The 26,635-nt window shown below is 38.5% G+C and overlaps 1 long non-coding RNA gene across 1 annotated transcript in view; it reads left to right on the plus strand.

The window, feature by feature from the left end:
- LOC109385919 (uncharacterized) overlaps window positions 1-26,635 on the plus strand; it is a 100,470-nt gene that overhangs the window by 56,538 nt on the left and 17,297 nt on the right. The window contains exon 5 of the long non-coding RNA XR_002124702.1: window positions 17,296-17,460. This is a non-coding gene — a long non-coding RNA (uncharacterized LOC109385919). The remainder of the gene's footprint in view (window positions 1-17,295; window positions 17,461-26,635) is intronic.

Genomic DNA, 26,635 nt, shown 5'->3' on the forward strand with positions numbered 1-26,635 from the left:
TGAAAGGACAGATGAAGGGAACAGCAAATACAATAATCTAGGCTCCTAATTTTATAAAATATTTTATTGTAGACTGAGAGGCCAGATGACTATTTCTGTTTTAATTAGGAACTGTGGTTTAGTTACCTGGGCAAGAAAGGGTCTCTGCCCTCTTAAATATATATTTAAAAGGATGCTACCAGTATCTCTACCAAAAAAGATATATAAGATAATAAAAATGGAGCTCTCTTCTCAATTATAGTCATTGAATTTAAATTAAAAAATAAAGCTTCTCCATATGCCTTTTAAATTGTTTAACATGGACATACAGATTTTTTGTCGTGGTTCACTGAATATTAGTCTTCCGTTTGCTGACCATTTAAATTACACAGAAAAATATAAAACAACCTAACCATTTGAAAGAATTTAAAAATACATCTCTTGGCCTGAAAAGATTTATATATTATATTGGTCACCTATTTTCCTATTGATCTTTTTAACTTCCTTCAGTGAAAGAATTTACTGAGAAGGGTGGTAAATAATTTTCACTGAGGATCTGTCTTTTTTATTTAGTTTTTCCTCAGTTTCAATCTCTCAAAAGAGCTATCTACATCTTTTTACAAAAAATTGAGTTATAATCTTATCTGCTGCTAACGGGGTGGTTCTGAGTGAGGCGCTTGTCCTCTTTTTTTTTTTTAAGCTGAGCCATCCTGCCACCTGTTGGCAGCTCAGCGGCAGTTCAGCTCAGGCCAGGAATCGAACCGCTGTTGCTCAGAGCTCAAACTCTTGAGTGAGCTCTTAACCAACTGAGCCACTCGGCCGGCCCTGCGCTTGTCCTCTAATACCAATTTTATTAACTTTTAAAATGAGGGAGAAAAAACAATGGTGGAGGGAATAGATACGACGATATTGGCAAAAATAATCTTTGAAGCCAATTGAAGATATGTAGAGTTCATTATACTATTTTTCTCTACTTTTGTCCATGGTTTTAAGAATTCTCATAATGAAAATATTTTAGAGTCAGCAGAAATAGATCAAACTAAACCTTGTTCCAGGACTACTGTAGGTGTTCTTTAAAAGGTCAGTGGGAAGATCTGAATATGGCGTGGGATTAGCTCAGGACCCGTCTGGAGTAAATGGAAGATGAAGGAAATAGGCGTGAGTGTTTGAGGAGGGGCGCAGATAGAAATTCCCTAGCTGTGACTAGCGAGTCCTAACCCACCCAAACCCCACTCATAAACCCTCTGGCAAATGGATTTTTCCAGTGAAACCTGTCTCTTCCTCTTCTTCTTAAGCCCCATTTTTTTCCCTTTTCTCTAAAACTTGGCCCAAACCTTCCATTGCCCTGAACAAGGGTATATCTTTGTATGCTGGGTATGGCACTGTCCCCCAAAGTCTTGCATGTTCTCAGAAAGATGATCAAGAATTTCTTCAGTCCTGGCAATTCTAGGATCTGCTCATTTCTGGGGCATTTTGTTCTTTGCCTTGAAGCTCTGATTAAACATATTACGTCAATGGTTGGGTTTCTGGCGCCATCTCCTTGTTACCTTGTAAGAGTTATTCCATTTTGATGTACAGGGTACTCCTTAGGTAGAACTTACACCCTGTCCATCTTGGAACTCACTGATTCCCTCAAGCCTCACACTTGACTTGATCTATAAAGTCCAACCAGAGCTACTGAGAGCAGAGACTTGGATACATTTTTAAAAACAAACCAACACAGAAATACATTTTGATATACTCAGAAGAGCTCCAAAGATGTTCCTAGCAACCCCATGAGTATGCACAAATCCCCTCTAGTTCTCTGAGAAATGACCAGAGTTCTGAAAGGCAGAGACTGGGATCCCTGGTCCTCACTCCCTTCTGAGGCTGGAAATAGATGCAGTGCCACCTGCCACCTTGATATGGAACTGCAGTTACAGCCCCCATTTAATTTACTCAGTGATTTTGATTTTTTTGTCTTCAGTAAAACCCTGAGTGAAATCTTTTATAGAGAGTGAGAGGGGAAAGAAGAAGGAAAGGATTCGATTGAGAATGACTAAAGCATAACAAGAGCTTGAAGAATTGAGGTGTGGCGGGCAAATGAAGCAACTCTGGCACTGTTAATTGTGATTTGGTGAGTAACTTATACATAGATTTAAGAGCGTAAGCTGCATTGTTTCTCTAATGGAGAGGCAAAAGAAGTTGTCTTAAAATTTGCTGCCTAATCTAATATTTAATTCTCATGTACTCATCAGATATGTATTGAATACATATGTATGTTAAACACTGGGCAAATGATCAGATAAGGCAGACTCTGATCCCTCTTCTAATACAGAAATGCACACTGACCTTTAGGTGTGTTCTTTTTGGTGACCTACACAGTGCTATTAATGCTGCAGTGGTTCTTCCTCTTGAAAACCTCGGAGATTTGGCCTCATGAACTCTCACATGGTAAAAGTCATTGGGGGGAAAAAAGAAAGTGTTGGGGGATTGGGGTGGTGTTGAGAAATGGCTCCCATAGTAAGCAGAGGCACATGTTCTACAACCTTCTTTGGCCTCCCTCCCTTGTTCTTACTTGATATAATTTTAGTCCTTGGGTTGGGATCCCCCATCTTCATATGCCTCCCTTTATAGAGATGACCCTGTGGGATGGAGAGCCTGGGGTGAGAGTCAAGACAAGAAGACAGGCTGGGATGAGAAGTGTCTCCCTGCTAGTGGGCACTCTTCTGGAGCTATTCATCTTCATCCTTCATCCGACCCTTCCCAGGCCATCGCTGCACAGCGCACTGACTGCACACCCACTGCCTGTTCTTCATTATTAGAATTTAAGTCAGAAAGGGGAACTCCTGGTGCAGTTTTATCTAATCTTCCCAGCCACGAACCCTCCATTCTTGACAGTTGGGCTTTTTTTTTTTGGTCCCGTAAGCACACTTGTTGCATTGTTTCTGCTTCCACACCTGTCTCTTTGCAGTTCTTCCTACTTAGCGGGCCCTTTTCTACCTACACATGGGTGCTCCTCACCTTGGAAAGCACACCTGTCTTGAGTGCTCTGAAGGCGGAGCACTGCCGGGGTTCGAGGCTGAGCTCAGGCAGCAGAGAACAGAGCTGCCTGTAGCGGGTCCCTTGTAGCTTCTACCAGTTCACTTCCTTTGATCTATTTAACGTACTGGGCTTTCTTGTAAATTTCCTTTGAAGAAAGCATTCCAAAGTTTAAGGTATTGTTTCTCTCATTAATTTAGAGCCCCCATGTTGCCTTATATTATTCATTATCTTTCCTATTCTTTATGCCTGGTCTTTACAATTGCATCTTGAATTTTGAGGGTAAGGTCTCTTATATTGTATGTTCCTGCTGTCTGAGAGCCCAGCATCAGACTGCACATAGTAAGGTAAAAAAATTTTTGCAGAGGCAAATCAATAGTTCTTTAATGATTGCCAGAGCACAAGAGTTTACAGGTGATGAAAATTTTAATTCTAATACCCTGAACTCTTCTTCTGAGGGAACTCCCATTACTTGCTCCTCTGAAAATATGTACAGTTTTCAAAAAGGAAGTCATTCATACTATTGTCTCTTTATTTCACTCATCTTTCCAGTCTGTCTCTTTAAGTCTGGGGCTAAAAGTAAGGGACAGGTGGTGACAGGCCTGGCTGGAACAGGCCTGGGAGCCTCAAGCCACCTGATGTGGGGAAGACGGGAGAGATGGGCACTTTGACAGCATTCAGGGTGGAGACCACAGTTGTCTCAAAAAGACCCCGGGGATTCCCGGACTCTCCCTCTAAGAAACACTGTACTTACAGCATGGCATCTCATTGGGCAACCAAGTACTGTTTAGGAGAGACCTCACATCTCAAGGCAAGTGACTGAACTGGAAGTTGGGAGCCCTGATTTACGTGTTAACCCCACCACTTGCTATTTATTTAACCTTTAACAGCCACTGAACTTTTCTACAATAGGTCTGTTTCATTTAATTTTGGTGATTAAATATGGGGGAGCTCCCTCAAGCATGGTTTCCCCATAGGTTATATATCTCCTTTCTGACTCAAAAAACAACACATTATGGCATGTTCCCCTTAAGTTTCAGAAGAGGACAGTAAACCTCAGAGGATGTGAGGACGAAAAGTCTTGAGGCTAGCATATATATAATTTATTTCAAGTCTGTGCCTTATCCTCAAGTATGAATTTTGTATGTACTGGATGTGTATGTTTTCATATTAAGACATTTAAACATTATTTTTACAAAGTATATTCTCAAGTTTTGGAGCATAATTGATGTCCCAAGGATATGTAACATGTTGGGTCCCTGGTTTTGTGAATTCCGAAGAGGGTCCTCATGCTGTTTTTATCTAATTCTTTTGTGTTCAGTTTTAAAAATTCTAAGATGGTGATTAAGACTTTATAATATTATTGCATGTAGCAATTCTCTTTACCCTCCTAGTACTCTATGAAATAGGTAATATTGATTACCTTCATTTTCAGGCACAGAGATGTTCAGTAAGTTATCCAAAGTTACAGTTTACAGTTTGTAAATGGTAGAGCTGGGATTTGACTTGGGCAGTCTGGCTCCAGACTCTTAGTCACACTCTGCTGTCTGCCTCTAGAGTAAACTAATTCAGGTAAACCAATTGATTTGTTTTTTGTCATTGATAATAGTCTAAGAATTTTGGTGCATCTTTTTACAGCTACTCCCTGATGCAGCAATTTTGCAATAAATTTTAATGTCATTAAAATTTAGGTAACTAATTTGTCTAGAGGTCAAGAAGCTCAGTGGTTGGGCTTGATGGCCTCAGTTACCAAGAACTTGGTAAGCCTCAGTTCTGTGGCCACAGATAGACTGTACCTGATGACCACCAACTTGTCAGCTTCTGAGAGATGCCACACAGGAAGTGCCTCTGTCTGTGATGATCAGTGTCATCACTACTAGAGAGATACTCAATCTGAAGTTTGTCATCTGATTCCAGGTGATGGATCTATATAAGCCACGTAGTTGGGTGTTTCCAAACAATGTGACTAAGATACAAAAAATACTAATAAGTTGCTATAGTGGCTTTGCAATATTATTTAGTACTGATGCATGTTGCTTAGAGCTCATTGTGTTTATTAGCTGTGTAAATAAAAAGCAAACGCCATTTATTACTCATAGTTATGTTTAATGCTTGTGGTTTAACGTTTGCTAGATATTTCAATATATGGCCACAGATCACTCTGGGTAACATCAATAGCCAAGTCTTTCTGTCTCTTTTCTTTAAAAAAAAAATCGGTTTCTTCAGTTACTTTAAATTTGGATCGGGGCTGTGGGCTTACTATATCCAATGTAGGAACAGCAACAACGAAAAGTCACAGAGGAGTACAAATTAATCCATGACTAAAAAGGAGGTCTTGAACAAATGTGTGACATAGATGTTTGACCTTCCATATATTTCTACCTCTGGCATACCTCCATGGTGCTCATGGGGTGGTTTTCCTGTACTACTTCACCAAAGGCCAACCTCTACATGGTACACGGGGGCTCCAACATCTGTCTCCAAATTGAGGCTCCTGAAATTATCCATGTGTTCCCCAGCATCACCCATTTCTCCTACCCATACCCCCTTCCAGCTACTGTGCTATTTCTCTTTGAAAGTATTGTCTTTGTTTGCTGCCTTGGATACCCATCTCCTCCCATGGTCTTCACTTAAGTTAGGCTCCATGTCGCTCCATCCAACAAAAATAACTCCTGTCAAGACTGCCAAGGACCGCCACATTTCAAATCCAGTGGTGAGCCCTCTGTCCTTACGTTACTTATTCAGCCTGCCAGCAGGATTGCACCCAGCCTCTCTTGCCCTCTTCCTTGGAATTTTTTTCTTCACTTGGCCTCCTTTATGCCATACTTGGTGCTCTGCCTGCCTAGAGGGTGTTCCTTGCCAGTCTGCTTTGCTGATTCCTTCTGGCATCACCCCAACCTCTTCATATTCAAATACCTCAGTTCTACTACCACTTGCGTATCTGCCCTCTCTCCGAAGTCAAATGAATCTGTTGGCTTTAAATACCACTTAAACACTGATTTCACCTTGGAACTGTCAATTTCAGTTTCATCTCTGCTTGGATGCCTAATTCACATCTCAAACCTAGTATGTCTGAAACGCAACTCTTTTTTTTTTTAAGATTTTTATAGGGGAATTGGGGGGATGGGAACAGCACTGGGGAATTGGGGGAAGGGGAACAGACAAGTTGCTGTCGTTTTGTTCTTCAGTCTAGTTGTGGAGGATGTTGCTTCACTGGCCCAAGCTGGCACCATCATTGCGCTCTTCCCGGGCGAGGCACATCAGTCGCCGGCTTCTGGACGGCCACTCACTGCAGCTGCTGGCCGCTCACGCTGGCTGCTGGCTATACACGGTAGCCCATGGCAACCCACTGCAGCAGGGGCTGCAGCCTACACCGTCGCCGGCGACTCATGGCAGCCCAGCTCCAGGTTGAGCTGTTGTTCAGCATCTTAGCTGTAGAGGGCAGTGTCACTGGCCCTCATATGTGGGATCCGAACTGGGGCCCTCTGGCGTCCCAAGCCAGCTCTTAACCAACGTGCCACTCGGCTGGCTCTGAAACGCAACTCTTCATTCCTCTTTGCACACCTGCCTATCCCTACCATACCCAGCCTGCCCTACCTTGGGAAATGGCAGCTCCATTCTTTCAGTTGCCATGGCCAGAAACCCTGGAGTCACCACTGACTCCTCTGCAAACCCTGTGTGCTCTTCCTTGAAAATATATCCAGAATCTGAACAGTTACCTTTTTTCTCCACTGGTACTATGTAGGCCAGGCCAGTGGCATCTCATCTAAATTAATCAACTAGGTGCTCTCTGTTCATCCTTGCCACAGTATTTACCCTTTTTGATTGTTCCACTCTCCTGATTAAAAGCCTCACATGGTATTCTGTTTCTGAGTAAAGACTGTATAGCTCTTGTCGGCATAGAAAGCCCTGTGTGATCTGCTCCCCCCCATCTCTGCCCAACATAATCAATGTCATCTCCCTCTTTCTTCCTTGCTCATTCTGCTGTAGTGACATTGGCCTCTTGATGATTTTTTTTTTAGCTGAGCCATCCTGCCAACATTGGCCTCTTTACTGTCCCTGAAACTGACTAGGTATGCTCCAACCTCAGTGCGCCTGCACAAGCTCTTTTTTCTGCTTACCATGGGACCCATTTCCTCCCTTCCTTCAGAAATTTGTTTGAATGCCTACTTGATCAGGGAAGCCTTCCTTCTTCATTGATCAACCAAAATATTGGGTTGTCGGGAAAGTCGTGACATATTTTTTCTGTTTTTCATTGCAAAAATGTGTCATGACTTTTCTGACAACCCAATAAAATAACAGCTACCCCACCCACAACCCACGGATTGCTTACTTTCTCTTTCCTACATAAGATCTCACCACTAGATAACATATTTCACATTTCTTTGATTGTATGTCCTTCCCCTCTGGACAGAAACTCCATGAGGTCAGAGACATTGTCTCTTGTTAATTGCTATATCCTTTGACCCTGGAAGTTAGTAGTTCTCAATAAAATATTTATTTATTTATTTTTATTTTTTATTATTTTTTTTTATTGTTAGTTTCAGGTGTACAGAACAATGCAATAGTTACCCTTTTCACCCTCACAAAGTAACAACCCCCCTCCCCCCATCTATTGCCGTCCAATAAAATTTTTTTGAATGAATCAGAGAATTACCTGGAAAAGATGGTCAGAAATAGGCTATGGAGAATGAGGATTTCCCCAGGCTGAAGGAAGACCTCCAGTATCTCTGATATTTCATATATTGTAAAATACCCTCTCTATCCATCTACCATATTTGACCATTTTTAAGATTTGGATGCATATTAGAATGGACAGCCTCTCTCAATCACCATCTGTCAGGCAGTGGTCATGATGGCAGTTTTTGTAGCCCATGCATTCACAAAGTTGGCCATAGCTGTTCTCATGTCAACAGTTTTAGTTGAGTTGTATTGGTTCTATATATGGCTGAGTTTACCTGCCATTTGACATGCTCTCAATAAGATTACATTTATTGAAATAATTTTATTTCCAGCAAAAACAGTGTAATTGTGTGTGTAGAAAGAAAGGCATGAGAACAGCAGGGAGTACATTTGATATTAGTGAAGCAAATGTGCATTGTTGGAGAAATGACTGAAGTCCCACATACTCTTTCAAAGCAACAACTAGAAAGATACAAATAGTTGAAGCTATGTTATTTGTTGCTGAGATACATGCAGAAGGACTACCAGTCACATACCAAGCAATGCAACTTAAGGCAGGAGAAATCACCAAATCTGCCAGAACAAAGCAGTGAGAAGCTGACTTAACAGTCGCTCAGGACAGTCTTTAAGGCATTGTGTCATAGTTAATAGACAAAGTTTGTTTCTTTCCTAATGGTAAATAAATGAATAGAATATCTCCAATCAATGACATTTTAGATTAGATGCAATAGAGTAGGTCTCTTTTCTAGATATTAGAACAAAACCAATATAGAAATCTTAATTTTATCATTTATAGCTAATAGTTTACATTGTAGTTTTCAAGATACCAAATGTTACTCTTTCATATACATTAAAAACCAAAAGGGAGAGATTTGGGCATGTACTTGGGTTATGGTTTCTTGGTTTTCCTACTGAATGTCTTTTCTCCAGTATTAAGTAGAGAGCTAGCATTATTGGGACTAATTATCTAAAAAATGAGTTTTGACTTTGGTTTGTTGTTAATAGTTTGAAGATACATTTTTCAGACAGCTGTAGGGTTTTTTGGGTTTTTTTTACTTTTTCTTTTTGGAATAATTAAGGGCTCCTAAGAAATTAGAAAAATAGTATGGAGAGGGCTCAGGTATCCATTACCCAGCTTTACTTTCCCCCCATGGTGTCATCTCACAACTATAGCACAACTGCAGTTTTTAATGGAAATCATATTGTTCTCTTTCAGTGACCTGCTGGGGATAGGAATAGAAGGGAAAAGTAGTTTTGTCATACTGTTCAACCAGTGACCTCACTTTAGGAGGTTTCCTGGTCACAGACCAAACGCAGGTGCTATAAAAGGGATTCAGACATTGATTGTCACATCAGAGGAAATAATTTGGTTAAATTTCATTTGTGACCTAAAAGTCTTTCCAGCAAAAGAATTAATTGATTTGTTTTTTATTCAGCACTAACTTTCTTTTAAAGATATTGTTTTAGAGCAATTTAAAGTGCCACACAAGATTCTTGAAATAGAACAACTTGGAGTTCTAGAATCACAAAATCGGAAAAGATTTAAATGTCAACCACCCATTGGATAGGGTTACTTCCCTTTTAACATCCCTGCCAGATGCCTATTCCAGCTCTTCATAAGGCCCTCTTCTGCGTAGGGCCTTAGTCCAATTTCCACATGATAGGACTTTTCTCACCCACACATCAGACAACAGATGTGTACCTCTGTGGTTTCTCTCCCTCCTTCCATTAATACGTCTAGATCCTTTAATCCCACAGAAGTTTCAGACCTCCTCACTTTCACTGTAGTTTCAGCCACTCTCCACAGGCTGTAGTTTTTTGATAGCTTGCCCACACCCTGGAGAGAAGATAATGATAGTTCAGGTAAATTGGGGTGTGAGCTGAGAGAGATACATTATAGGAAAAATGACAAAGAGGACTTGGTACAAAAGCTCACAACTAAAACCACATTTTTATAATGAAATACTGCCTTCCTTTTGTTGTTTCTATTCCCCATTTCTATTTATTCCCTTTCATGAGCCAGACATCTAGGGTGTGGTCTGCATTGTGAGAGGCCCCGATACCCCTTAACTCCCCAGCCAGAGCCTACTATTCACATCGTTTTCTGTTCCACTGACTCCTTTCCATCATCACCTCCCAGCCAAGACCACCACCACCACCACCTCCGGTCTTTCCCGGATGCCTGGCCTCCAAGTTGTCTTTGCTGCTGTTTTTCATTCTTTTTCCCTACTGCCAGAAGAGAACCAGGTCACCTCAACATATAGTGATTTATTTAAGAAGTCATAAATTCATTTACACTTAGCATCAATTATGCCTTTAAACATTCTGGTTCTCCATGTAAAACATCAGAAAATAACCACCCTATATCCCCACCCCCAAATATTTGATACATTGTGGAACAGAGAAAAACCCATGCAGAGTACAGCACCTCCAAGGACTCTTCAGATGACTTGAACTCAGAATTGATAAGACCTATTTTTCAGTGTCTTCTACACTTGGTATTTATGACATTTTCAAAAAGAGAAAGAACAAAAATATATATTAAAAAATTTTGGATACTTCGTCTAGCCTTTTGCCATGGACACAGGTCAGGATGTTAAAAAACTGAATTTGCCAATATTATTTCTACTACATGAGAAACTAGAGATTGTGAGTAAGGAGAGTACTGACTTGAAAGAAGTCAAATACCGCAATATCATTAACATGGCTGGGATCGGTTGGCAGGGAAGTTGAGGGCTTGGGGTAGAGACATCCAAGTCACCTAGTGTGAAAACAGATTTGGCTCACTTTATATGAACACAAAATTGATGTATCTTTGTAGATAATGTAAATATATCTTGACTAAAATCTCTACAATGTTAATGGTATATAGGCAGATTTGGAAATAGTTGAACCTGGGATAAAAATTGTCATCGCTAAAGTGCTTGTCATAACAGATTAAAATTTCTAAATTGAGGAACACATAGACATGAAAAGTTAAAAGCTTTTGGTTATTCAGAGTGGTCTTGAAATAATTTATTTGGAGACCCCAATAAAAGTCGTGCTAACACACACAAAAAGTACTGTCCCATAAATAAAAATGAACTTTGGAAAACCTAACTGTTGTTAAGGCACTATTCTCCTTGAGCTCCTGTGTATGGAATATTCTGTAGGGGCACTAAATTCATAGGTAGCATTTGCCTATCTACAGCATATCCATACCCATGTTTAAAAGGAAGAAACACCTTTGGTAGATAACCAAAGGGACATTTTAGCTTGTCAGTGTAGTAAAATATGTAAATGTTGTCAGAAAAGTTCAAAATACTCCCTCTTGACTTCTAATGCATAGACTTTCTGGGGAGTAGAAAATAGTTGGTTTTATCTTTAGATAACCAGCTTTTCCTCCCATGGTAGTAATATTTATGTTCCACAAATTACTAATTACTTAATAATTCCACAAATTACTAAATTACTGAACAATATTTATCTTCAACTAATTACTACATTTTACAAATTACAAAATTACTAAAAAATATGGCAGAAAGGGAAGTGCTTCTCTATACATTTAGTTAGATATGTACCCTGACTACAAAAAACTGAGATATGTTTTTATTCTGTCTGTAAATTCGAAAAGAACAGATTTTACATATTTTGATCCATCTTTTGTCAACATTACTCCTAATAAATTCTTACATTGATGAGGGTCCACTTATTTCAGCATAAGGCTGAAAAGTTTTGTATGACAACTCGATTCTCACCGAAAACTATGAAGGGCATGCCTACTTTTCCCCAAGGCTTTTTTGTCCTATGCAGCATTCCTATTGGAATCCTCTTGAGATTAAATTCATTTCTGAGCAGTTGTTTTCATAAACTCAGTATTTTGTTTCCAGTGCTCTTGAGTAAATAGCATGTAACCTGGTCTCTACCCAGTATTAGCCTCGTTGTTTTCACATGTATCTCGAAGGGCCAAAAATTACCTCACAGAAGCTCCAAAATAATTCCTGTTTTTGAAATTCATGTGTAAAAGGAAATTTTTAAAGGGACAGAATAAATTTTTAAAGGGTGAGAATCCAAACAACTAAGAATTTTTGTAAAGGATTACATATAGAGTAACAAAAGCTCTCTGGCATCTTCTGGCAGACATATTAGAGAAGGCAGTGATTGTAATTAATTTTAGTGAGTGCCGCATATTTGATAATTGCTCTGATTCATGCTATTCTATTCCTCTTCCTTCACTCACAGCAAAACAAGCTTAATTCGATTCATGCCCTTAGGAAGAAAAAAAAGCCTAAGATTACTCACATGGCTGTGATTCAGCTCTTGGCTCCCACCACCACCTCCTCCTCCTCCCTTTCTCCCACCCTGCCCACTCCCATATTCACTCCCACCCAGTGGTGTGGCCATCAAAAACTGAGTCAGTTTGTTCTTTAAAATGGGTGGGGAAAGAAGACAACTAATAAAACTTTTCTGAGTGGAGTATACTGCTTAGATCTGAAATCATTGCAGGAAGACAGGCAGAGTGGCTGCTTATATAACATGAAAAGCCTGGAACAGAGCCAACCTCTCATAAAGAAATGCTCAGATTGTCTTATATAAAAGTCTAGACATAGTTTGTGTGCATGTCTGTAGAGGCATATACATAGCCACATAGTTAGATTTCTATGAATATTTTTTAATATTGGGAATCTCACATATACTGCATACAAAACCAATCTGATCAAAAGTAGGATACTTTGCTGTAATCAAAATGAATCTAGCAGCTACCCAAAGATTTTTGATTATTGTAAAACATAAGTGATAAAGTTACTTTGTCAGCCTTCAAATGAACAATTTGACCTGGAAGTCTAAGATTGTCAGGTCCCCCCCGACCTCTGGAACTGGAAGATCTGCCTTGGGGGTGGCAGTTCATTCTTAGTGACATTATTGAGGCACTGATTTCTGTTCCTTCCTTGTATTTTCTCATTTATTCCCATTCTTCAGGTGAAACAAAAGCCTTGGTGAAATAAAGTGACTTTCCCAAGTCCCCACAGGTAATAGCTCCAGAGCCAATATTTGAACCCAGACTGTCTATCTGCACCCTGACCTGTAGGTTTGTGGGAACCTGACTCAGTTAGATCATTTGGTACTTTAGAAATTGCCTGGGGACAGGAGTGGCAGCTGAGAAGAACCTTTATGCTAGAGCTCCAAACCTGCCTTGAACTGAACTATTGAATGAGGTCTCTGTGTGTCTTCAAACCGTGCTCCCACAAGGAGGGAAACCAAATGAAGCCTCCCCCCAAATACTCATTTGTAATCCTAACCACCTTCTCTCCGTTTTGCTGTCTTTCTCCTCATTATGTTACCATCTGTCTCAGAAACATTGCTTGGATAAAGACAAGTTGGAGCAGTTGCTCGCCCTCAAACAAAACAGAATTACTTCTCTTATCCCCCCAGAGCAGTGCTGAGCACCATATTTGAGAAGTTCCATATTTATAAAGCTTGCCTGTGCCTCAGAGATGCCTGGTTGCTGTCCTTTTTTATCATTCTTCAAATATGTTATGTGCTGGCTGGAAACGATTAGCTTTTGTTACTGAGGGGTTTGTGTGGGATGCTTGACTTTCTTCATACATTGGGTTGTCGGAAAAGTCATGACGTATTTTTTCTGTTTTTTTGTTTCAAAAATGCGTCATGGCTTTTCCGACAACCCAATAGTTTTCAGATGGATATCCATCCATGTCGTTTTCTCCTTTAAGAAGTGAAGTTTCTTAATGAAAGACAGCATAGGAGGGAATGCATGCTGAGGTTTCTTTTTGTACCCCCCCCCACACACACACCCTCCATTCCATGGTTTTCCCTTAGGGTAACTATGGTAGAGTTTTATGTCATGACCTTGTAGAGAGAATAAACAAACACTGGGTCTCAGGTACTTTTGTCTGGGTCTGAAACCACTTCCTTGAATCCTGTTTGGGGGCCCCTTGTTGATGTATGGGCAGCATGCTGTCCTGAACAGAGCTGTAGTGTGTTTCCTGCAGTCTTTGACCATTCATCTTTCCTGGCTGACGAGTTTCTATGTCTTGACCCATTTGGGCCAACTGGAATGGAAGTTGTTGAGTAGTTTCCTGGCTGGCCATGGCCCAATTCTGTACTGGTTTTGGAAACTCCGAGGAGTTTGAACAGAAAGGCCCAAACAGATGTCAGATGTATAATCAGACGCGTATTTAAACCACTGAAACTGAGGAAAATTTGAATTGGCTAGGTGTTTGTTATCTTTAGTAAAATAGTTACAATTCATTCTTAAAGTTATAGAATTGTATTTTTCTCATGCAGAAATGGTATTTAGGGAATGGCTCAGGTGTGTATTATTCCAAAACAATGGTACAAAGAGCAGTTAAGGGGTAGAGCTGGGATGATGATGAGAACAGAATAGCCAACCCTAACACAGTACACACTATCTGTCAGGCAGCTGCTGTGTTCGGCACTTACATATACACTGACCCATGCACAAAGTAAGGATTATGGGTGCCAGTCAGCCACACAGTCAAATATCCACATATAATTATGGTATTAGCTTTTTAACCCAAGTATCACAGCTAGGAACAGCAGAGGCAGAAATCAAACCCCAGTCTGGCTCCAGGCTTTTAAAATATAGAGGGTGCCAAAAAAATGTATACACATTTTAAGAAAGAAAAAAACTATTAAAATTACGTGGATGGTAACATTTTCAGCATGTCTTGTAACTGCAGAAGTCAAACGTGACTTGTATTCATCTTTTGTTATCAGGATATATTGAGTATTACAATTTTAATACAGTTTTTTCCTTAAAACGTGTATGCATTTTCTTTTGGCACCCTCTGTATGTTATAGATTCTTTTAGATGCCAGAAGTTTTAGGTGTTTGATTTTATTAACATTCTGTTTTCATAGTCTTTTTATTTCCATTGAAAGCCATATAATTATAGATTTTTATGTTCTCTATGTATCATAGAAGAGAGCCAATAAAGTTTTACTCAAAAAAAGTCAGTGGCTAGATTAACACATCCCTGTTGAAGTATGAATAAGTTTTAATAACTGAATGAAAAATAAGTGCACATAGTTATGATAGAAAGACCTCAAGTATAATTTAGAAATGTACTTCTAAATAGTTTTGTGTCAATTAAATTTCTAAAAATCCTGTAAGTAAATTCAATGTGGGGTTTCTTCTAGCAAAACCCTTAAAGAGAATCTTTTTTGTAAAGTGAATAGTTAACTCCTGGTTTAACTGTTTTTCACTGTTTCAGAGTGTATACTTTTCCTCTGCTGTCTTCTACCAATTTGAAATGAGATATTTGAACATTTTTATATATAATAGAAATAGAATGTTTTCTGTATTATAACAAAATTAGTTATCCATCCACGCATAATCAACAATAAATGTCAAGCCTTGGTGTGAGCAGTTTCTGATTTTGCTCAAGGTTAGAGGACGTGTGCTGAAAAGATAGCTGTAGTTAAACTACTCGGACAGATATTTTTGTGTGGGGAATTGCACTTCTTACTATTGCATTCTTCTTGTCTGTGTAATACCTGGGAATAATTTATTCTATGTAATGCCACCCCCATCTTTGTAGTAAATTTTTACTGAGGTGGAAGATGTTTAGGCATGCCAATATTTTTAATTAGAATTTTCACAGATCACATTTTGATTTTCAGGTTTTTATTTTGCACCTTTTAGGCAGGTTGAGATTAAAGGACTCTACGGATTTGTGTGTATGTGATGTGGTTGTATTGCGTGTATGCTTGTATGTGAGCAGCTCAGGTTAGAATGTGAATCGCAGTAAATGCAAAACTGAAAGCTGAAACATGGCTCTCATTCTCCTGACCACTTCCTGAAGAACCTGCCACGTGGGCCCCAGACTTAAAGACTTAAACTTTGGTCCTCAGGACAGAAAGAACCTGAGACCGCCATGGTAAAAGCCTCTAGCAGACCTAAAAGTATAAAACCTGTTTACTACTCTCATGAACTCAAACATTTGGTTGCCTCAGTTGTAAAATTTGAAACAAATATTTGGGAATGGGAACAGACACTTGCCATACCTTAAAAGTAATCATGCAACATTCTCGTTTACATGATCCAGTTCTCTGAAACCATTTAGAACGTGCATTCTGATCCTGAAATGTACAAGTTATAAAAGAAAAATGTGAGCTTGTCAGATTAACTACAATCATCAGTCTAATAAAACTGAGTCACATCCAAATGGGCTGCACTTATGCTACCCTCCCATTCTAGGGAAAATGTGGCTGGGGGAGGCAGTCTGAGTCATCACCTGGTTTGTTTGACATACACTTCCTTCCATAAATTGGGAATGGCAAGCAGCACAGCGTTGTGGGCTTGCCTTGGAGAAGGAGCTGTTGCAGCCTTGCACAATCAAAATAGGGCCTTTAGGTTTGAAGGATGAAGCAAAGCCCTTATTTTGGCTTCAGATGTCAGGGGCAGGGGAGAAACCAACAGAGCCTAACAAAGAACATTTGTAAGTATCATGGGGGGGGGGTCAAAGAAATGTACGAGTGTTCAGTTAAATTTTTGGTGTACGTAAATATTTAAGAAATAAATTAGGGGTGTTAAAAATAAATTGGTAGCTGGTTCATCCGGGGTTGGGGGGGAGGCTCGTTTTCTTAACAAGATTGTTCTTCATGTGAATAGTACAAAATGAAAGACACGGGTGAGTAGAGAGAGGCATATGATCTGGAGTTACCATACAGATTTGTCCTGACAGTTTTTAATTTTGCCTGATTTATCCAAACATTTTGAAAGAAATGTATTTCGTTTAAGAAACTTATTCATGGCAAACCTTGAATCTCCTTTAAGAGGTGTTTTGAAGGGTTGGGGAGAGGGGATTCGTGTGTCTCACACATTTTCCTCTTACAGCAGCTTTGCAGAGGCTCACTGGAGCTTTTTAAAATAAGTTTAGAATGTAAAATTGTTGTGGGGACTGTGGAGGAAGGGAAAAGAGGAGTAGATTGATAGCTGAAGTGGGTTTGTAAACTCAGCCCCTGTTTTGGAATTATTTTTTATTAATGTGCCAGTCATTCCTCTGATTTCCATCTTGACTTGGTTGTGGCTCTTTGTCTGTGTGAGGCTCGGGTGTTCCCTGTTTTAAAGCCGGAGTTGTCACAGCCTGGGCGTTTTCTGTTTCGGCTTATGGCTTTTTTTTTTCTCTTTTCCTGAATGAGTGTCCTTTGTGTAACCCCAGTAATTCAGAAATCCTGCAGTAATAGGGACTGCCCTGTCATGTGACCTAGGTAGTAGGTGCTGCCTGCGATTGGTCAGCAGCTATTTGGCGGGTCCCTATAAGAGGTCCTGCTTGGGGCTTCAGGCCACTCTCCTGCCTGGGCTACTGCTCAACAGGAGTGGGGGAGGGAGGGCGGGTGTCCAGTGATTCAGCTACATGTGATAGATGACCAAGTGACTGCTTCCTTTGGGGCCGTGCATCAGTGGAAGACACCCAAACTGGCTGTGGCTGACTTGATCAAACTCTGGCTTCCTGAACTGGTAACTGTCACTTTAATATAGCTTACTGATTAAACTCAGAAAAATGCAACTAAAAATGTTTGCCAGGAACTTGTGTGGACTTACTTACTCCCTGTCTCTCTCCCCCCCCCCTTCTTCATTTTGTCACAGGAATGAAATGTAGATAACTTGTTAAAACTTTTGTAGGAAAAGCGCCTCGTGTGACCTGGAACAAAGACATTTTATAATCAGATTTATCAAGCTGTGAAGAGGGAGTTAAAGTGAACGGAAGCAGCAGCGTTCTGTCACCAGGAAATACTGCTTTATTCAGAATTGGTAAGTGAAAAGTGGCATTGCTCCCTAATAGATATCATATGGTGTGTGGGAATTGTGAAATTATTCACAGACCCCTAACAACTGTGTTGAACCAGAGAACACATTAAACAGAGTGAGGAACTCTAAAAAGGAGCAGCCCAAGAATATAGTGTAAAGGCTGAAAAGCATCCAGGTAATTGACAAAGATGAGCTGAGCATTACCAGTTTAGCCAAATATATATAATACAACTAGTTTGGTAATGTTTCCCTTTTCTTTTTTAGTGGGGGGAGGCAAAATCAAAATGGATTGTTTGGTAGAGCTGTAGCATTAACTTTCTATGGATGTAGATTTCCATTTAGCCTGAATAGTATGTATGGTTTTTTTAAAGGATGCTTTCAAAATTAGTCAACTTGTCCTCCTTTGCCTCCCTCTACCCAAGGATGTCAAGTATTCAGTTAGAGCTCTACAAAATGAAATTAATGCATTGGAAACATTTCCTAATGATTGTAAAACGGAAATTAACATAATTTTTTTACATTTGTATCATGAATTTTAAGATTGTTTTATTTGATTTTACATCAGTATAGCAAATGGGTAGTTATTTCTAAAAGATCCATTACATTTTGAGAGGTCCTATTGAGCAGTTTTTACTGGTGTCCCTGTGTCTGTCTGTCTGTGAAGCCTTGTTTTCTTATCTTGATTCTGAGCTGAGCCTGTGTATAAGATGTACAGAAAAATACTATAAAGCTTTGAGTTACCTGTGTTATATACACTAGGTTGTTGTTCATGAACTGTAAGGAAACACAAGTTCTATCAGGCATTAATGTCTGATTTCTTGATTGGGCTTCTTAAGAATGATTGTACTAGAAAAGTTGACTAGAATAAGAAATAATTAGAATGGTGGGTAGCTACCTAATTTTACCAAGTTTCTTATTGGTCAATAGTAGCAATCATGTGATGTGTACTTATATAATCAGATGGAAAAGAATTGTTCTTTAACTGCTAGCAGTTGTATAGGTAACTTTGATTTCCCTTTATGAATGTGAATGCAGATAATTAAAACTGTTGCTGACAGTTGTAAGTTTTGGGTTATGTAGGATGTAATCTTATTTCTTTTCAGAATCTTAAGCCAAATTGAAAGTTGAGTTTGCAATTCTGACTTTTGGTTCCCATTCTATTACTTTCAAAATCTTAATATCCTTGACTCAAAAGGGAAAAATGTACAATAAAAAAACAGGATAACAGTGCTGCAGTTTCTGTTGGCACTAGAGTGGGATGACGGACGACGGTGGAGGGGAGGGAGATGAATCTAGTGCGATCTATTAATTAGTCTTTTTCTTATTATATAATTTGAGAACTTTTAAGATTATTTTTCTCAAACTAATAGCTTTCAAAGACATAAAGCAAGGTAAGCATGGCCTCTAAGGGCAAGTCCTCCAATAAATCAGATGGGTGATCCAAACGTGTGAATGAATATTACAAGTTATTTGACTTAAGGTGTGGCTGAGGATGTGGAAAAATGCTACTCATTTCTCTGAAGAACTTGAATTTATAGATTTTAGAGTCTTGAAGACAGAATAATGGTGACAAAGCATTAAGATATTGACAGGTAATTTATGCTTGACTGCTAGCTGGTAATCAGTGATTCAGTTATTTTCAGCTCTGTATTTCATGTAAATAAATACTTGGGGCAAAACATGATTTTAATAATCCAGCTAAAGATGCCCATGCTTAATGGAAAAAAAGCTTCTATATAATTTTTAGGCTTGACTCATCCATTTAGAATCCATTGTTTTGAACGATAAAAATATGATAGCAGGTTGAAACAATAAATGCCAGAAAGTATATTCCAGGGGAATTCTTTTAGATCTCCATGTTGTCAATTCTGTTTGCTCTTGTTATCAATTTATTAATTTTTAAAAATACATGCAAGATAAAGAACATAGTGTTGCTCTGAATTCCCCATTGGGGTTATCGAGAGTATTAATATTCTTGTATATTCTGTTAAAAGATAGTAAAGGTACACATGTCTTTGCGGGTATGTAAATCTACACACTGAAAAGAATCAGGTCAAGTGACAGACCTCAATTTCCTTCAAACAGTATTTGATATTTTCATATTCAGGAATAAACACTTTCCCTTTGGACTTGTTTTTCTAAGTATTTTGTGTGGTATACAGTTTTGTCCAATATTTTAAGATACATATATATATATGTGTTTATATATTTGATTGGAAAGGGGAGCTTTAATTGCTAGCAAAACAAGTGGCTGCTTGTTAGAACCTAGATAAGCCTCATAGTGTTGTTCCTATGACAACTGAAGGGTTGAGTGTTGAAATGTAGCTTTAAGTTCTCATTTGGAAATGTCATTCAGACCTCCCACTAGTCTCATTGAGTAGGAGGATAATGAGAAGGGGAAAAAACCATGAAGCAACATAAGTATCTCCGTTCGTTTCATGTCTTCCTGACTTGCCTTTGTGTACGGATCGCCATGGGAGTGGTTAAAACCCTAGGTCCTGAACAAAGCAATACTTCAGTATAAAATAAATGGAAAGGGGTAAAAAAAGTTGGAAGATAAATAACAACATATGAGGGTAATAGGCGGGAGGAGTTGGCTTCCATGGGTTTGTGCAAATCTTTTATCCGGTGTTAACCAGCAGTGAGAACATCTTGAACCAGTTATTGTATAGTTCTTCAAGAGCTGCAAATATTTCCTTAAAATGCAATGTGGAGAAAATTCCTTTGGTACCAGGATAGTTTACCACTTTGGCATAACATTTATTCATCTCCCCTAGGCTGATTACAGAGAACACTGTATTCTTTAAAGGTACATGTTTTAAAGTCAGTCACTTGCCTTCTATGGGAAAGATAAGTTTGTGCTATTAAAATAGTGGTCAAACTAAGATATTTTACCCTATATTCAAAAATTACTTTTAAAAACCCTTAAAGATTGTTTGAGACCTGTTATTTGTGAAAATGCTCCGGTTGACTGAGAATCTTGTGGCACACTGTATTTGGGGGCAGGGAATGTTTAGACTAATATTTGGCATAGATTAGTTATGCAGTTGTGGATTTTCCATGCCTGAAGGGCTTCCTACTTTCTACTCCTAAATGGTTTTGACTATTTATTTGGTCATTAGCACATCCAGAAGAAATTAGAAGGAAAAAAAGATTTTAATGGGATTTGCCCCTTACTTAGGTCCACCATCTCTTCTGAAATCCCAAAAGCTCTGAAAACCAGAAGATTTTAATGTAAAAAATTTCGCAGCAAATCATGACCTGAACTGATGTGAGGCTATTTTGTAGTAATTATTTATTCCTCTTAGTATGAATGTTTGTGTGTTTTATTGTAGCAGTATTAATGTGCTTGATCATGGAATGCTGGAGTTTTACATATATAGAATAGTCACCTTATTAATTTTATAAAATCATCATCATAATAATCTGAGTGTCAGGTAAGGGTTTGTGGAATTTAATTACTGATATGCACGGAGCTCATATTATGTGCCAGGCACTACTTTAAATGAACCACTGGCGTCTAGAAGAGTGCCTGGCACGTAGTAAATACTCAGTAAGATGTGTTTTTGGTATAAAATGCTATAAAGTGTATGTGTGTGTGTGTGTGTGTGTGTGTGTGTTTAAATTTTAATCCTCATGAAAACTAAATGGCCAATATGATTATCTCCATTTTTTTACATGGGGAAGCTCATGCACAGAGAAGTGCAGCAATTTGCCAAAGTAACACACCCAGGAAGTAGTAGAGCCAAAATTTAAAAGCAAGTCTACCTTCAGTCTGCTCCTAATAAGTCCACTTTAGGTATGAGAGAGGCCTTGGAGACATGGCACTGGAACTCTTGACTGAGTCAGAAAGGTGTTTCAACTGTTTATTCCTAGTCACGCCATGCCTCATGTCATTTAAAAGCTGATGACAATTACCGCCCTGGTCATTACCAGGGGCTTGCAGGGCTGTGGAATGCTTATAACAGGTTCTCCTAGGTGGGAGTATAGGAGTTCCAAGGGTCTGAGAGGCTCTTAATCTCTTCAGTTTTCCCAACGTTGATCTCCATCAGCAGTCAGCCTGAATTCTTTATTTATCCTGGTGAAAAATTAAGACGCATGAAATAACTCTTTCCTTAGTCCCAAGGACTTAACCTTTACTAGCTGAAAATGTGTTTTCTTAAACATTTTCTGCACCCTTAACCCAGCAGGAAGTCTGGGCTCTGAGGAGAGAGGACATGGGTCACACCAGAGGTGGCGAGCTCCCTGGGGTGTAGGAACCATACTAGGATCAAGAACCATACTAGGATAAAGCAAGGGCCCCTTGGGGGAAACCAGGCTGGCTGTGGAAGTTGAGCTGCTTGACTTGGAATCCAGGAAAGGATACTTTTAACAGTACTCAAGAAAGTACCTACATAATGTGTCTCTCCAAAACCTGTATATTCCTAGGAATACAAAATGCATTCCAAGCTACTAACAGCCTCCCAAAATTCTATTTCCCAAATTTCCTGCCCCTCTACGCTTCTTAATTTTTCTTCTTAGCACTGATCTCTGTCTGACATCGTATGTTTTGCTTATTTATTCATTTGGTATTTCAGCCAAACTCTAGCAGTAATTTTATCTTTGAACAAATTTAAAGGTCTAAATTTATTTCTCTTTGAGCACCAACTTCAAACTCATTCCCTATCAGTCTCAGACTTCTACAAATAATGATTTTTTTTGTGCATTGGATTTTTCTCACTATTAATTATTATTTTATATACATAGCCATGATCATTTCTTTGTGTTAAACTGTTTTGACTCTGATCAGAATTTGGAGGACTTTATGTCTTCATTCAGGAGAGGAAACTAAGCCAAATTTGAATATAATCATTTAAATCAGGAAGATTTTAAATTCTTAAGGAAAACAATGAAAGTAAAATATTTTTATATTTTATGAACTACCTTCACTTTAGATAAGGAATGAGCTGGGGTGCTGTGCATAACATTCCAATGAAAACATCTTAACACCTACCTACTTGCTCTCCTTTTCCTTTGAAAAATTAAAAATATCAACATAAAACAGTTGTTCCATGTGTGTGTTTAAAAATGTAAGTTATTTAATCTTGGACCTTTTTCTGGCTCAAGGTATTCTCAACTGTCATCTATTGGCTTTCAATCCTCTATTCTAGTTTATATGTGCCAAAGTATGAAGAGGAATATAAAACATGAAATTAAAAAATTTTATATAGATTTAGTGTAAATAATGTCATGTAAATACATCATTAGAACACTTATCCTTGATTTTTAAAATTAATTCTTAAAGGAACAGATTAGATACATACGAAAGTTGAACATAATACGCTTTTGTAAGTCAATGACAATTGAGACATTTATTTTTCTTAGCTATATTTTAATAGCAAAGTAGTTTCTAATTGCTTTCTTTAAATGATCATTCTAATAAAGCTAAGAACTTGCTTAAAAATGAAGTGTAGCTGGTTACTTTAAGGTAGGAGATGGAGTGATTGATTACGAAAAGCAAACTAAGGTTTTCTTTTTAAGGGTCTTCCCTTTCTGCCTTTGAAGAGTTTATAATTCTCTTGAAGCACCTGTTCTACTGAAAGCCCATTGTTGGTGGTGGTATTGGAAGAAAGCTTAGTTTTCCCACCTTTCCTAAGAGCAGATGGATAAAGACTTACTAAATGAAAACTCATTGATTTCTCTCAATTGGGATGTATAAAGTGTGTGTAGAGTTCTTAAAAATGTGAGAACCTGAGTGAATTTGTACAGTCCTTGTAAAACTTTGCAGGGTGCTTCGAAAATTTTGATTTAACAAAAAAAAATCTCCAAACCTCCAGACATTTTCCAGTGAGTATCAAGTATGTGACAGTGGCTATCAGGACCCTAAGAAAAGGTGCCTGTTCACAGCATCCTTTGAAGTGTTTGCTCCCTTAGATGCCTAGGCTTTGGAAACAAGTAGACATGGGATTTAAGCTGACTTTGCCATTTGCTAGCTGAGTAAGCAACTCCATTTATTTCCCTAAGCCCCAGAGTACTAGCATACTAGCATAGCGGAGCATACAGGGCTGTTGAATAAAATAACATGTATCAAGCACATACTGTGGTCCCTGGAGTAATGGTGCTTAACACACTTGAGTTCCCCTTCCCTAATCTTTTTAGGAACAGGCTTTAGTTTAGTCTCAAAGCTTGTGGATTCATTCTAAGTTATATGTCTTTTTTCATATCCAATTAAGTAAAACGGTGATGGCAATGGTGGCTACCATTTATCGCATACTTACCGTATTCTAGGTAGGCACCATTGTATTGCTCTACCTGCATTGACCTTTTTAATCTTCTTGACGATCCATTGGTTCAATTATGCCCATTACATAGATGAGGAGACTGAGGCACAGAGAGCTAAAAGAATGTGCTTATGGCCACTCCGCTGGTAAGTTGTGAAACTAGACTCTAAATTCGAATAGCCTGTTGCCTGTATAGATGGAAAGTACTTCTGTCAGAAAAGCAGAATAAAAGTTGACTGAAACTGAAAGTCTCAGAAATGGCCTTCTCATTTCTATTCTGCAAAGTGTCACATCTTCCAGGCTTGGTCCTCTCAATATTGAAATACAAAATTGACTTTTTTTGCTTCTTATTTTACAAATCAGTGGGAGCAATTTTAGTCATTTGTGTTTTATGAGTTTTAATTAGGCCACCGAAGTCCAGGAGGGGAATTCCTTGCTTTCAGTTGATCTCATGCACTAACAAATTTACTCATGTAACTTCCCCTATTTTTTTCTCTAGTGTTTTCACTTGAAAGTGGGGGTGGAAAGGAGAAATATGTGAGCATTTGGTTCCTAGGGATGTACTTTCATGAACCTCTCTGGAGATTTCTTTATTCTATCTGGCATAGAATTAATCCATAGAAAAGTAAAATGAGTAAGAATCTGTAGTTAGTAGTATTTTTTTCCTTTGTTTCCATATAGTTCTAGGTGCTATCTAGAGGGGCAAAACTTCTACGTAAAGGATTATAAGAAGCTATGCCATCTATGTGCATGAAAAAACCTGTTTGAATGAGGAGTTAATTTTCAGAATATGGAAAGTGTTTCATATTGAGAATTTCCTCTCTCAAATATAAGTTGATAATTTGATTTAAGGAGGCTACTCTAACGCATGGGTTCAGAGTGCTTAAAAATCTCTTTAAAAATCACCTGGCCTTACACTGAGACTGCCGGTAGGAGGATATACTAATCATGCTTGCCTTCATTCTTTCATTCATCTATTCATTTATCCATATTCTCATGTAACTCATTCAGTGCTTACCTGCAGATGGATGAAAAGAAAGGACAGGGTTAGGGTCCATTAAGGAAAGGAAGAGGAGTGACCACAAACTCACTCTTTGTTCCTTTCACTTCAATGACTACATCTTTTCTTTGCCATTTTTGAGACGTCACATTTCACAGATTGACATTCATAAAAGACTTAAAGCATCTTCCTCTGGCAGCTAGCCTTCTTTGGAAAAGAAAAGACTCTTAACAGGAAAATAATGCAGACAAATGTTTTGTTTTGTTTTGTTTTGTTTTAATGTTGGTAGAAGAGCTCATAACAGAGAATGTGTGCATAAACTTGGTCTAAGAATTCCCCTGACCTTTCAACTCATTTTCCTGTTTAATGGACATTAAGAGAGAACAAAGGCCTCTACAACGATGTTTTGGAAAATGATTTTTAAATAGATTTTAAACCAATTTTGAGGTAAAAAGTTCTGCTCTACCCTCAATTAAATTTATTATGAGTTTTTGAAAAATATTACTAATAAAAAAATGTGAAAAATGGGATACCCTCTATTTTTGGAAGATGAATATAGGGGATTCGGTTTAGACCTAACACTTCAAAAAATATTGTCACCATGCTGCTGTTAAGGATTCTCTTCCTTAAGATGGATAGTTTTTATCTTTACTTGTGATGGATATCATTTCCCATAGTTTTTGAAAAACACATAACTAACCATCAAGTTCTTTGTAGTGGCACAAACTTGGTCTGTGTGTTCTCTGAGACAGGTTTGAGCACGGCAGCAAGGGCAATGAAAGTGCTTTGTATTTCTCAGTATGAAATGTAAAGTCAATATCAATAGTAGGTATATATGGCCCAATAGAAGAAAACGTTAATGTAGATATAAATTTTTATTTTGCAGTTATAATTGACTTTCAGTATTTTATATTAGTTTCAGATGTACAGCAGAGCGGTTAGACCTAAGTGCCCATCAGTAGATGATTGGATAAAGAAGAGGTGGTACATATATACAATGGAATACTGGCCATAAAAAGAATGAAATCTTACCATTTGTGACAACATGGGTAGACCTAGAGGGTATTATGCTAAGTGAAATAAGTCAGAGACTAAGACAAATACCATATGATCTCACTTTGATGTGGAATCTAAAGAACAGAATAAATGAACAAACAAAACAGTCTCATAGATACAGAGAACAAACTGATGGCTGCAAGATTTCAGGGGGATTGGGAGCTCAGTGAAAACTGTAAAGAAATTAAATACAAATTGGTTGTCATGAAATAGTCAAGGGGATGTGAAGGACAGCGTAGGGAATAGAGTAAATAATGTACTAACTATGTATAGTGGCAGGTGGGTACTAGATTAATCAGGGCTATCACTTTGTAAATTACATAAATGTCTAAACACTATGCAGTTAATGTAGATTTAAAAACAAAATTGCTCACACTCCGAAAGTTTGGCTCATTCTCTCAGGGCTCTTCCTCTCTGAGTGAGATAAAATAAGGACTGTTTGGGACAAGTTAGATTAGTAAGATAGTAAATACCTTTCGCTCCATCCTGTTTGACAGCCACACCTTTGTCTTCACCTACCTCTGGATAGCAGGGAGAAAAAGAAACTGTTCTTTCTCTCGCCATCCTTGCACCATTTCTCTTAATGCTGGAGGAATGACTACTCTCTCCTACAGCTCCTGTCCACCTGGCTCTTGAAGTATGTGGTGTTAAGAAAAATTGTCCCAGGTGCCAACTAGACTTCATAAACTTATAGCAGAACAATTGACAAAAATGCCACGTGGGAAATGTTCATTTTACAAAAATGTATTGCACACCTACCACATGCCAGATGGTTCGGGAATACAACAGTGAACAAGGTCCCAGCTCACATTGGAGAGGGGGTGGAGACTGAAAGTGATTGAGTAAATAAATATATGTCAGA

This window comes from Hipposideros armiger, unplaced genomic scaffold (assembly GCF_001890085.2).
Source record: "Hipposideros armiger isolate ML-2016 unplaced genomic scaffold, ASM189008v1 scaffold_7, whole genome shotgun sequence".
Taxonomy (NCBI): Eukaryota; Metazoa; Chordata; class Mammalia; order Chiroptera; family Hipposideridae; genus Hipposideros; species Hipposideros armiger.